Raw genomic sequence first — 10,704 nt, forward strand, 5'->3', positions numbered from 1 at the left:
ACCCAAATATCTGTGACTGTGCAAGGGTAAGGCTATTCCAGCTGTGCACAAGTCTAGAGAAATTTGATTTGATCCTGTGAATGCTGAACACATTTGTACAGCAGTAATAACCTCAAAGTGCTGACGTTCACTGGGACACAGTTTCTGAAGGTGCTGACTCTCACTGGGACACAGTTCCTGAAGGTGCTGACTCTCACTGGGACACAGATCCTGAAGGTGCTGACTCTCACTGGGACACAGTTCCTGAAGGTGCTGACTCTCACTGGGACACAGTTCCTGAAGGTGCTGACTCTCACTGGGACACAGATCCTGAAGGTGCTGACTCTCACTGGGACACAGATCCTGAAGGTGCTGACTCTCACTGGGACACAGTTCCTGAAGGTGCTGACTCTCACTGGGACACAGTTCCTGAAGGTGCTGACTCTCACTGTGACACAGTTCCTGAAGGTGCTGACTCTCACTGGGACACAGTTCCTGAAGGTGCTGACTCTCACTGGGACACAGTTCCTGAAGGTGCTGACTCTCACTGGGACACAGTTCCTGAGGTGCTGACTCTCACTGGGGGACAGTTCCTGAAGGTGCTGACTCTCACTGGGGGACAGTTCCTGAAGGTGCTGACTCTCACTGGGACACAGTTCCTGAAGGTGCTGACTCTCACTGGGACACAGTTCCCTGAAGGTGCTGACTCTCACTGGGGGACAGTTCCTGAAGGTGCTGACTCTCACTGGGACACAGTTCCTGAAGGTGCTGACTCTCACTGGGACACAGTTCCTGAAGGTGCTGACTCTCACTGGGACACAGTTCCTGAAGGTGCTGACTCTCACTGGGACACAGTTCCTGAAGGTGCTGACTCTCACTGGGGGAGAGTTCCTGAAGGCGCTGACTCTCACTGGGACACAGTTCCTGAAGGTGCTGACTCTCACTGGGACACAGTTCCTGAAGGTGCTGACTCTCACTGGGACACAGTTCCTGAAGGTACTGACTCTCACTGGGGGACAGTTCCTGAAGGTGCTGACTCTCACTGGGGGACAGTTCCTGAAGGTGCTGACTCTCACTGGGACACAGTTCCTGAAGGTGCTGACTCTCACTGGGGGACAGTTCCTGAAGGTGCTGACTCTCACTGGGGGACAGTTCCTGAAGGTGCTGACTCTCACTGGGACACAGTTCCTGAAGGTGCTGACTCTCACTGGGACACAGTTCCTGAAGGTGCTGACTCTCACTGGGACACAGTTCCTGAAGGTGCTGACTCTCACTGGGACACAGTTCCTGAAGGCGCTGACTCTCACTGGGACACAGTTCCTGAAGGTGCTGACTCTCACTGGGACACAGTTCCTGAAGGTGCTGACTCTCACTGGGACACAGTTCCTGAAGGTACTGACTCTCACTGGGGGACAGTTCCTGAAGGTGCTGACTCTCACTGGGGGACAGTTCCTGAAGGTGCTGACTCTCACTGGGACACAGTTCCTGAAGGTGCTGACTCTCACTGGGACACAGTTCCTGAAGGTGCTGACTCTCACTGGGGGAGAGTTCCTGAAGGTGCTGACTCTCACTGGGGGACAGTTCCTGAAGGTGCTGACTCTCACTGGGACACAGTTCCTGAAGGTGCTGACTCTCACTGGGGGAGAGTTCCTGAAGGTGCTGACTCTCACTGGGACACAGTTCCTGAAGGTGCTGACTCTCACTGGGACACAGTTCCTGAAGGTGCTGACTCTCACTGGGGGACAGTTCCTGAAGGTGCTGACTCTCACTGGGGGACAGTTCCTGAAGGTGCTGACTCTCACTGGGACACAGTTCCTGAAGGTGCTGACTCTCACTGGGACACAGTTCCTGAAGGTGCTGACTCTCACTGGGACACAGTTCCTGAAGGTGCTGACTCTCACTGGGACACAGTTCCTGAAGGTGCTGACTCTCACTGGGACACAGTTCCTGAAGGTGCTGACTCTCACTGGGACACAGTTCCTGAAGGTGCTGACTCTCCCTGGGGGTCAGTTCCTGAAGGTGCTGACTCTCACTGGGACACAGTTCCTGAAGGTGCTGACTCTCACTGGGACACAGTTCCTGAAGGTGCTGACTCTCACTGGGGGACAGTTCCTGAAGGTGCTGACTCTCACTGGGACACAGTTCCTGAAGGTGCCGACTCTCACTGGGGGACAGTTCCTGAAGGTGCTGACTCTCACTGGGACACAGTTCCTGAAGGTGCTGACTCTCACTGGGACACAGTTCCTGAAGGTGCTGACTCTCACTGTCTTGGATAAGCCTCATTGATGCAAACCGCACTGACCTGTATCAGGGTGAGCTCAGTAAGAAGTCTGACACCAGGCTAAAGTCCAACAGGTTTGTTTCAAACACTAGCTTTTGGAGCACTGCTCCATTTCAGGTGAGAAAGGAGCAGTGCTCCGAAAGCTAGTGTTTGAAACAAACCTGTTGGACTTTAACCTGGTGTTGTAAGACTTCTTACTGTGTGTGGTAAACCACTGTTGCACCTATATGAGGTGATGTATGGTAGGACCTGTACTACAGGTACGTCGGTAGTCCCTGCCTGCTGGCTCTGGAGTATAAATATGTGTGTCCCCCATGCTGCAGCCATTTCGCCAGCTGCTGTGGGAGGCCACACATCTTACAGCAATAAAGCCTCAGTTGTATCCAACTCTCGTCTTTGTGCAATTGATCGTGCATCAATTTATTGCTCTAAGATTTTCAGAAGATGGACCTCCGTATCAAGCCGAATCGCCTGCAGCTGGATCTGCAATCAAGCGATGCCAAAAGGGACTTTCAGCACTGGCTAGCTTGTTTCGAGGCTACATCAACTCGGCGCCAACCCTGTTTCGGAGGCTCAGAAAATACAGATACTGTACTCAAGGTTGAGCTCCAACGTCTTTCCGCTGATCCAGGATGCGCCAAACCACGCCGAAGCCATGACGCTTCTCAAAGAAAATTACGCTCAGAAGACGAACACGCTCTTTGCCAGGCACATACTCGCTACTCACTCTCAACTCCCTGGTGAGTACATAGAAGACTTCTGGCGGCCCCTAATCCCACTAGTCTGGGACTGTGACAGTCAGGCCGATATGGCCACGGAACATTCAAACCTCCTCATGAGGGACACGTTTGTTACGGGGATTGGGTCGGACCTCATACGCCAGCGACTGTTAGAAGGGGCCACGCTCGATCTCGCAGATACAAAGAAGCTAGCGCTCTCTATGATGGTCGCCTCGCGCAATATTCAGGCCGACACCCCCAGCCGCGCGGCCCACCCCTCCTACGCATCGTGGACACCACAGACGGCCGCCCCAGCGGGGGCCTTGCCCAGCCAATACGCCTGCACCACGTGCCAGCCAGCGGACCCCGGGGATCCCCAATGTTACTTTTGCGGCCAGCAGAAACACCCCCGCTGCCCGGCCCGCGCTGCCCTTTGTAAGGCTTGCAGTAAGAAGGGGCACTTCGCCGCGGTGTGCAAGGACCGTGCAGTCGCCGCTATCACCCCAACCCGTCTCGTTTACGGACAATGGGCGCCGCCATCTTCCCCTCCCTGGACCACGCACGGCCAATGGGCGCCGCCATCTTCACCTCCCTGGACCACGCACGGCCAGTGGGCGCCGCCATCGTGTTCACCCCGCCACGTGTGGCCCATGGGAGCCGCCATTTTGTTCTCCTCAAGATCTTCAGGCGCCACCATCCTGTCTCCCCCATGGCATACGGGCACCGCCAGCGTTCCAGGACCTGTACCCCCTGGGCTCCCCATCATCCAACACCAGCGACGACCGACCACGACTCGCCTCAGTGACCATCGACCAGTTTCGTCTGCATAACCTGGCCACCGCATCGACCAGCGTGAAAATCAACGGACACGTAACCTCTTGCCTGCTGGACTCCGGGAGCACCGAAAGCTTCATCCACCCGGATACGGTAAGGCGTTGCTCCCTCGCGGTACACCCCGCCAACCAAAGAATCTCCCTGGCCTCCGGATCCCACTCCGTGGCGATCCGGGGGTACTGTACGGTCACACTCACGGTCCAGGGCGTAGAATTCAGCGGCTTCCGCCTCTACATCCTCCCTAACCTCTGCGATGCCCTGCTACTCGGCCTGGACTTCCAGTGCAACCTCCAGAGCCTAACCCTGAAATTCGGGGGGCCCCTACCACCCCTTACTGTGTGCGGCCTCACGACCCTAAAGGTCGATCCGCCTTCCCTCTTCGCAAATCTAACCCCGGATTGCAAACCCGTCGCCACCAGGAGCAGACGTTACAGCACCCAGGACAGGACCTTCATCAGGTCCGATGTCCAGCGGCTGCTTCAGGAGGGTATCATCGAGGCCAGCAATAGTCCCTGGAGAGCCCAAGTGGAAGTAGTTAAAACTGGGGAGAAGCACAGAATGGTCGTGGACTACAGCCAGGCCATCAATTGGTACACACAGCTCGACGCGTACCCCCTCCCACGCATATCTGAGATGGTCAATCAGATTGCACAGTACCGGGTCGTCTCAACAATTATGTGAAATCCGCCTATCACCAGCTCCCCATTCGTAAATCGGACCATCCATACACTGCCTTGGAGGCAGACGGCCGCCTCTATCACTTCCTAAGGGTTCCTTTCGGCATCACCAACGGGGTCTCGGTCTTCCAAAGGGAGATGGGCCGAATGGTCGACCGGTACGGTTTGCGGCCACCTTCCTGTACCTGGACAACGTCACCATCTGCGGCCACGACCAGCAGGACCACAACGCCAACCTTGCCAAATTACTTCACACCGCCAAACTCCTCAACCTCACCTACAACAAGGAGAAGTGTGTGTTTAGCACGACCCGCTTAGCCATCCTCGGCTATGTGGTCCAGAACGGAGATCTGGGGCCCGATTCGGACCTCATGCGCCCCCTCATGGAGCTTACCCTCCCCCACTGCCCCAAGGCCCTCAAACGCTGCCTGGGGTTCTTTTCATACTTTTCATAAAGTCCAACATATTTGTTTCAAACACTAGCTTTCGGAGCACTGCTCCTTCCTCAGGTGAATGAAGAGGTATGTTCCAGAAACATATATACAGACAAATTCAAAGATGCCAATGCTTTGAATGCTTTGCAGGTGATTAAATCTTTACAGATCCAGAGATAGGGGTAACCCCAGGTTAAAGAGGTGTGAATTGTCTCAAGCCAGGACTGTGGGTAGGATTTTGCAAGCGCAGGCCAGATGGTGGGGGATGAATGTAATGCGACATGAATCCCAGGTCCTGGTTGAGGCCGTACTCATGTGTGCGGAACTTGGCTATAAGTTTCTGCTCGGCGATTCTGCGTTGTCGCGCGTCCTGAAGGCCGCCTTGGAGATCGCTTACCCGGAGATCAGAGGCTGAATGCCCTTGACTGCTGAAGTGTTCCCCGACTGGTTTGAGACAATTCACACCTCTTTAACCTGGGGTTACCCCTATCTCTGGATCTGTAACGACTTAATTACCTGCTAATGCTCGCATTCTAAGCATTGCCTGGCATCTTTGAATTTGTTCATATGTTTCTGGAACATACCTCTTCATTCACCTGAGGAAGGAGCAGTGCTCCGAAAGCTCGTGTTTGAAACAAACCTGTTGGACTTTAACCTGGTGTTGTAAGACTTCTTACTGTGCTCACCCCAGTCCAACACCAGCATCTCCACTTCATGTTCAATAACACACAGCGGCGCAAGATCAAGAATGATAAGATATGGAGATGGAGGATCAAGCTCTCCACCTACAATTACGAGATTTTGTATCGTCCCGGTAAGCTCAACGAGCCCCCAGATGCCCTATCCCGAGGTCCATGTGCCAGCGCACATGTAGACCGACTCCGGGCCCTGCACGACAACCTTTGTCACCCAGGAGTCATACAGTTGTACCATTTTATAAAGGCCCGCAATCTGCCCTACTCTGTCGAGAAAGTATGGACAATCACCAGGGACTGCCAGGTCTGTGCGGAGTGCAAGCCGCACTTCTACCGGCCGGACTGTGCGCACCTGGCCTCAGCGTGGATTTCAAAGGGCCTCTCCCCTCCACCGACCGGAACACGTATATTCTCAGTGTGGTCGATGAGTACTCCAGATTCCCCTTCGCCATCCCATGCCCCGATATGACGTCTGCCACCGTCATCAAGGCCCTCAACACAATGTTAGCTCTGTTCAGTTTCCCCGCCTACATCCACAGTGATAGGGGATCCTCATTCCTGAGCAATGAGCTGCGTCAGTTCCTGCTCCGCATGGGTATCGCCTCCAGCAGGACGACCAGCTATAACCCCCGGGAAAACGGACAGGTAGAGAGGGAGAATGGGACAGTATGGACGGCCGTCCAACTGGCCCTACGGTCCAGGAACATCCCAACCTCTCGCTGGCAGGAGGTCCTCCCTGATGCACTACACTCCATACGGTCACTACTCTGCACCGCCACTAACAACACACCCCATGAACGTCTTTTTGTCTTCCCCAGGAAGTCTACATCCGGGGTGTCGCTCCCGACTTGGCTCGCAGCTCCAGGACCCGTCCTGCTCCGTAGGCACGTCCGATTCCACAAGGCGGACCCGTTGGTTGAAAGGGTGCAGTTGCTCCATGCCAACCCCCAGTATGCCTACGTGGCGTACCCCGACGGCCGCCAAGATACTGTCTCCCTCAGGGGCCTGGCACCAGCAGGTTCCACACACACACACACCTCTGGCCCTGCCCCATCCCCCCTCCCCCCGCGCTCCCAGCAGCAACCCCCCCCCAGGACCATCCCTCCTTCCTCTGCCCACGCCCAAGGATGAAGAGGATTTTGGCACACTCCCGGAGTCACCGAACATCAGGCCAGCATCACCGCCACCACTCCGTCGCTCCCAGCGGAACATTAAGGCCACGGACCGGTTAAACCTCTAACTGGTCCACTGGACATCAAAATACTTTTTTTTCTCTCCAATATTGTAAATGTATAATTCATTTGTTGTATATAGTTCTCCACCATCCCCGCCGGACTCAATTTTAACAGGGGGTGAATGTGGTAAACCACTGTTACACCTGTATTAGGTGATATATGGTAGGACCTGTGCTACAGGTAAGTCGGTAGTCCCTGCCTGCTGGCTCTGGAGTATAAATGTGTGGGTCCTATGACGGTCGTCTCGTGCAACATTCAGGCCTACACCCCCAGCCGGGCAGCCCACCCCTCCTATGCATCGTGGACACCACAGACGGCCGCCCCAGCGGAGGCCTTACCCAGCCAATACGCCTGCGCCACGTGCCAGCCAGCGAACCCCGGGGGTCCCCAATGTTACTTTTATAAATGTGTGTGTCCTCCATGCTGCAGCCATTTCGCCAGCTGCCGTGGGAGGCCACACATCTTACAGCAATAAAGCCTCAGTTGTACCCAACTCAAGTCTTTGTGCAATTGATCGTGCATAACTGTGCTCACCCCAGTCCAACGCCGGCATTTCCACATCACTGTATCAGGGTGGCATAAGGGGTAAAATGGTTGGTTTCCCTGGAGAGATTGCTGTTACTATGTCACTGATATTGAAATCAATGTCCTCAGTTCAGCTGTAGATCGTTTTGGGACAAAAGTGTGTCTTGTGGACAGAACAGTAAGAAGTCTTACAACACCAGGTTAAAGTCCAACAGGTTTGATTCAAACACTAGCTTTCGGAGCACGGCTCCTTCCTCAGGTGAAAGGAGGAGCAGTGCTCCGAAAGCTCGTGTTTGAAACAAACCTGTTGGACTTTAACCTGGTGTTGTAAGACTTCTTACTGTGCTCACCCCAGTCCAACGCCGGCATCTCCACATTGTGGACAGAAGGTCTTGTTATGAATCCATCACAATATTGATTGAACCTGATTGAAAACCTTTCTGTAAAACATTGTAATACCAGAATGTTTTAAGGAGAGAAAATGTGTGTTTGTTATATACTGCGCAGGTCGGAATGAAATGTAGAACAGTTATTTTAAGAAATGGGATTTCAGAGCACGATGTGTCAACCCAAACAGGTCGTGTCACCAAGCACAAGACTGGCCGATGCAACAAGCTGGAAAATTGAGGGAGAACTTAAATGTACGGGAGTTAGGCTGCTCGATAATGCTCAAAGTAATTACAGATCCAGAATCAAGCATGTCCACACTCTGCCCAACACTCTGGTCAGTTACATACTAAATGAACCTTGTCATTTCTTCTCACTTTAACAAATAAGAACTAGGCCACTCGGCCCATCGAGTCTGCTCCGCCATTCAATCATGGCTGATATTTTCTCATCCCCATTCTCCTGCCTTCACCCCATAACCCCTGACCCCCTTATTAATCAAGAACCTATCTATCTCTGTCTTAAAGTCACTCAGTGATCTGGCCTCCACAGCCTTCTGCGGCAAAGAGTTCCACAGATTCACCACCCTCTGGCTGAATAAATTTCTCCTCATCTCTGTTTTAAAAGATCATCCCTTTAGTCTGAGATCCTCTGGTTCTAGTTTTTTCTCCAAATGGAAACATCCTCTCCACGTCCACTCTATTCAGGCCTCATAGTATCTTCTAAGTTTCAATAAGATCCCCCCCCTCATCCTTCTAAACTCCAACGAGTACAGACCCAGAGTCCTCAACCGTTCCTCATACGACAAGTTCTTCATTCCAGGTATCATTCTTGTGACCCTCCTCTGGACCCTTTCCAAGGCCAGCACGTCCTTCCTTAGATACGGGGCCCAAAACTGCTCACAATGCTCCAAATGGGGTCTGACCAGAGCCTTATACAGCCTCAGAAGTACATCCCTGGTCTTGTATTCTAGCACTCTTGACATGAATGCTAACATTGCATTTGCCTTCTTAACTGCCGACTGAACCTGCACGTTAACCTTAAGAGAATCGTGAACAGGGACTCCCAAGTCCCTTTGTGCTTCTGATTTCCTAAGCTTTCCCCATTTACAAAATAGTCTATGCCTAAATTCCTCCTTCCAAAGTGCATAACCTCACTTTTCCACATTGTATTCAATCTGCCACTTCATTGCCCACTCTCCTAGCTTGTCCAAATCCTTCTGCAGCCCCCTTAGAACATAGAACATAGAACATTACAGCGCAGTACAGGCCCTTGGGCCCTCGATGTTGCGCCATCCTGTGAAACCCCTCTAAAGTCCCTCTACATTATTCCCTTATACTCCATATGCCTATCCAATGACCATTTGAATGCGTTTAGTGTTGGCGAGTCCACTACTGTTGCAGGCAGGGCATTCCATGCCCTTACTATTCTCTGAGTAAAGAACCTGCCTCTGATATCTGTCCTATATCTATCTCCCCTCAATTTAAAGCTATGTCCCCTCGTGCTGGACATCACCATCCGAGGAAAAAGGCTCTCACTGTCCACCCTATCTAATCCTCTGATCATCTTGTATGCCTCAATTAAGTCACCTCTTAACCTTCTTCTCTCTAATGAAAACAGCCTCAAGTCCCTCAGCCTTTCCTCATATGGTCTTCCCTCCATACCAGGCAACATCCTTGTAAATCTCCTCTGTACCCTTTCCAATGCTTCCACATCCTTCCTATAATGTGGCGACCAGAACTGCACGCAATACTCCAAAAGCGGCCGCACCAGAGTTTTGTACAACTGCACATGACCTCATGGCTCCAAAACTCAATTCCTCTACCAATAAAAGCTAACACACCGTACGCCTTCTTAACAACCCTCTCAACCTGGGTGGCAACTTTCAGGGATCTATGGACATGGACACCGAGATCTCTCTGCTCGTCCACACTACCAAGAATCTTACCATTAGCCCAGTACTCTGTCTTCCTGTTATTCCTTCCAAAATGAATCACCTCACACTTTTCTGCATTAAACTCCATTTGCCACCTGTCAGCCCAGCTCTGCAGCTTATCTATGTCCCTCTGTAACTTGTAACATCCTTCTGCACTGTCCACAACTCCACCGACTTTAGTGTCATCTGTAAATTTACTCACCCATCCTTCTACGCCCTCCTCCAGGTCATTTATAAAATGACAAACAGCAGCGGCCCCAAAACAGATCCTTGTGGTACACCACTAGTAACTGGACACCAGTCAGAACATTTCCCATCAACCACCACCCTTTGTCTTCTATCAACTAGCCAATTTCTGATCCAAACTGCTAAATCACCCTGAATCCCATGCCTCTGTATTTTCTGCAATAGCCTACCGTGGGGAACCTTATCAAATGCTTTACTAAAATCCATATACACCACATCAACTGCTTTACCCTCATCCACCTGTTTGGTCACCTTCTCGAAGAATTCAGTGAGGTTTGTGAGGCACGACCTACCCTTCACAAAACCATGTTGACTATCTCTAATCAAATTATTCCTTTCCAGATGATTATACATCCTATCTCTTATAAACCTTTCCAAGACTTTTCCCACAACAGAAGTAAGGCTCACTGGCCTATAGTTACCGGGGTTATCTCTACTCCCCTTCTTGAACAAGGGGACAACATTTGCTATCATCCAGTCTTCTGGCACTATTCCTGTAGACAAAGATAACTTAAAGATCAAAGCCAAAGGTTCAGCAATCTCCTCCCTAGCTTCCCAGAGAATCCTAGGATAAATCCCACCCGGCCCAGGGGACGTATCTATTTTCACACTTTCCAGAATCACTAACACCTCCTCCTTATGAACCTCAAGCCTCTCTAGTCTAGTAGCCTGTATCTCAGTATTCTCCTCGACAACTTTGTCTTTTTCCTGTGTGAATACAGACGAAAATACTCATTTAGCACCTCTCCTATCTCC

The sequence above is a fragment of the Scyliorhinus canicula genome, chromosome 12 (genome assembly GCF_902713615.1).
Source record: "Scyliorhinus canicula chromosome 12, sScyCan1.1, whole genome shotgun sequence".
NCBI classification, from domain to species: domain Eukaryota; kingdom Metazoa; phylum Chordata; class Chondrichthyes; order Carcharhiniformes; family Scyliorhinidae; genus Scyliorhinus; species Scyliorhinus canicula.